The sequence below is a fragment of the Desmodus rotundus genome, unplaced genomic scaffold (assembly GCF_022682495.2).
Source record: "Desmodus rotundus isolate HL8 unplaced genomic scaffold, HLdesRot8A.1 manual_scaffold_138, whole genome shotgun sequence".
Classification (NCBI taxonomy): Eukaryota; Metazoa; Chordata; class Mammalia; order Chiroptera; family Phyllostomidae; genus Desmodus; species Desmodus rotundus.
In genome coordinates this window covers 166,673-170,000 of record NW_026527191.1, presented here as the reverse complement: position 1 = coordinate 170,000, position 3,328 = coordinate 166,673, and positions in this window count along the sequence as shown.

Below are 3,328 nucleotides of genomic sequence, written 5' to 3'. Positions count from 1 at the left end.
AACCATACCTCTACACCATAGCCATGGCCCTACAACATAGCCACAACCATACACCCTTGCTTTAGCCCTAGCCATACCTCTACGCACTTGCCTTAGCACTAGCCATACCCCTACGCAGTAGCCATAGATCGACGCCCTATCCAAAGCCCTACGCCATACCCCTACAACGTAGCAATAGCCCTAAGCCATACCCCTAAGCCATAACCATATTCCTAATCCCTACGACATTGCCATGGCCGTAGCCCTATGCCATTGCCATATCCATAGTCCTATAACTTAACCATAGCGATACCCCTAGCCATTCACCTACGCCATAGCCCTACGCATTAGCCCTACGTCATAGCCCTAATCCTACATCACAGCAATCTCCCTATGCCATAACCAGAACAAGAGCCCTAAGCCATAGCCATAGCCCTAACACTAGACATAGCCCTACACATAGACACACCCCTAGACATATAGCCCTAGACACATAGTAATAGACATAGCCATAGCCATAGCCATAGCCATAGCCCTAAACCATACACATAACCAATGACCCTAAGCCATACCTGTACCCATAAGCCATACCCCTAAGCCATACCCATAACCCTAAGCCATAGCCATACCCCTAGACATAGCCACAGCCACAGCCCTAACACTTAACACTAAGCCTTAACACTGGACACTAACACTAATCCTAAGCCATGACCCTCCACCAGGCACTAGCCCCTATCTCCTAGCCCCGATCTCCTAGCCCCTACCACCTAGCCCTGTGCCCTAACCCCTGGCCCTGGCCCCTAGCCCCTAGTCCCTGAATCTTATCCCTAAGCCATAGACCTCAGCCAAGGCAATAGCCCTACGCCATAGCTCTAACCCATACCATACCCATAGCCCTACACCATGGCCATAGGCATAGCCCTATGTCATACCCCTAACCATTGAACTATGCCATAGCCATAACCCTATAGCACAACCATAGCCCTACGCCACAGACCTACACCATAGCTGTAACCCCACAGCATACCAATAGCCAGAGTCCTACGCCATACCCCTAAGCTGTACCTATAGCCCTAAACTCTACCCATACCCTTAAGCCATAGCCCTAAACCATAGCCCTACGCCATAGCTCTAAACCATGGCCATAGCCATACCCCTATGCCATGGTCCTACCCAAAGCCCTAGACATTCTCCTACACCATAGCCCTATTCCATAGCCCTACACCATAACCATAACCCTACGACACAGCCATAGCCCTATGCCATAGCCCTCTGCCTTATTCATGGCCCTCCACCATGCCCATACACAAAACCCTACACCATACCCATAGCCATAGCACTATACCATAGCCCCAACCCATACCCATAGCCATAAGCCATAGCCCTAAGCCATTTCAATAACCCTAAGCCATAGCCATAGCCCTATACAATAGCCATTGCCCTACATCATAGCCATAGCCATAGCCCTAGGCAGAGCCATAGCCCTATACAATAGCCATTGCCCTGCACCATAGCCATAGTCATAGCCCTATGCCATTGACACAGCCATAGCCATACCCTTACACCATACCCCGAGTTATAGCCATAACCCTACTGCACAGCCATACACCTACACCATATCCATAGCCATAGCTCTACACCATGGCCATAGCCCTACGCCATAGCCATAACCCTACACCCTACCCCTCACCCTAGCCCTAGCATGAACACAAACCCTAACCCTATCACAAACACTAACCCTAGCCCAAGCACGAACACGAACACGAACACGAACCCTAACAAGAACCTGAACCCAAATACGAACCGTAGCCCGAACACGAACCCTAAAAAAAACCCTAGCCCTGACCCTGACCATAACATGAACACTAGCACTAGACCTAACATAAACCCTAGACCTGGCCCTGGCCCTGACCCTGGCCCAGATCCCAGTCCTAGCCCCTACCCGTAGCCCCTTAGTATACCCATAGACCCTTAGCCATAGCCCCTAGCCATAGCTGTAGCCACCAAGTTGTACCCGTACCCCCTTATCCATAGCCCCTAAACCAAAGCCATAGCCATAGCCCCTAATCCATAGCCACAGCCATAGCCATAGCCCTAAGTCATAGGCCCTACCCCTAAGCCATAGCCTCTAACCCCTAAGCCATAGCCCCTAAGCCATAGAAATAAGCCATACCCAGAGCACTAAGCCATAGCAATAGCCCTAAACCATAGCCATAGCCACAGCCATAGCCCTGACCACAGCCCTAAGCTGTACCTATAGCCCTAAACTGTACCCATAACCTTAAGCAATAGCCCTAACACAGAACTCTAACCCATGGCCATAGTCATAACCCTACACCATGGCCATAGCCATACCCCTATGCAATGGTCCTAACCATAGCCCTAGCCATTATCATACACCATAGCCCTACACCATAGCCATAACCATACGGCACAGCCATAGCCCTATGCCATAGCCTTCCGCCATAGCCATACCCCTCTGCCATAGACATAGCCAAAACCCTATGCCATACACATAGCCATAGCCCTACGCCATTGCCATACACCATAGCCCTAACCCAAACCCATGACCCTAACCCATAGCCCTCAGCCACACAAATAGCCCTAGGCTATAGCCCTAAGCCATAACCATAGCCCTACACCATAGCCATAGCCCCGTGCCATAGCAATAGCCCTACACCATTGCCATAGCCATAGCCCGAAACCATAGCCATAGACCTATGCCATAGCCATAGCCATAGCCATAACCTTATGCCATAGCCCCAGCCCTAGGCATAGACCTAACCCTAGACATAACCCTAGACATGACCCTACACATAGACATAGCCCTACACATGTAGCCCTATTCATAGACATATAAATAGCCATACCCATAGCCCTCAGCCATAGCCCTCAGCCATAGCTCTCAGCCATACCCATAGCCCTAGGACTACTCATAGGCCTAACCCATAGCCACACCCACAGCTCTGAGCCATACCCACAGCCCTAAGCCAAAGAACTAAGCCATAGCAATAGCCATAGGCCATTGCCGTATTCATAGCCCTCCGCCATTTCCATATTCATTCCCTACGTCACAGCCCTAGCCATATTCATAGTCATACACCCTAGACATATCCCTACTCCATAGTCATAGCCAAAGCCATAACCCTATGGCATACCCATCGCCCTACACCCTAGCCATAGCCATAGCCGTAGCCATATGCCCTAGGCATAGCCCTATGCCGTACCATTAGCCATAGCCCTACGCTATACACCTACACCATAGCCATAGCCCTACAACATACCAGTAACCCTGCACCCTAACAATAGCCATAGCCATAAACTGTACCTACAGGCCTAAGCCCTACCC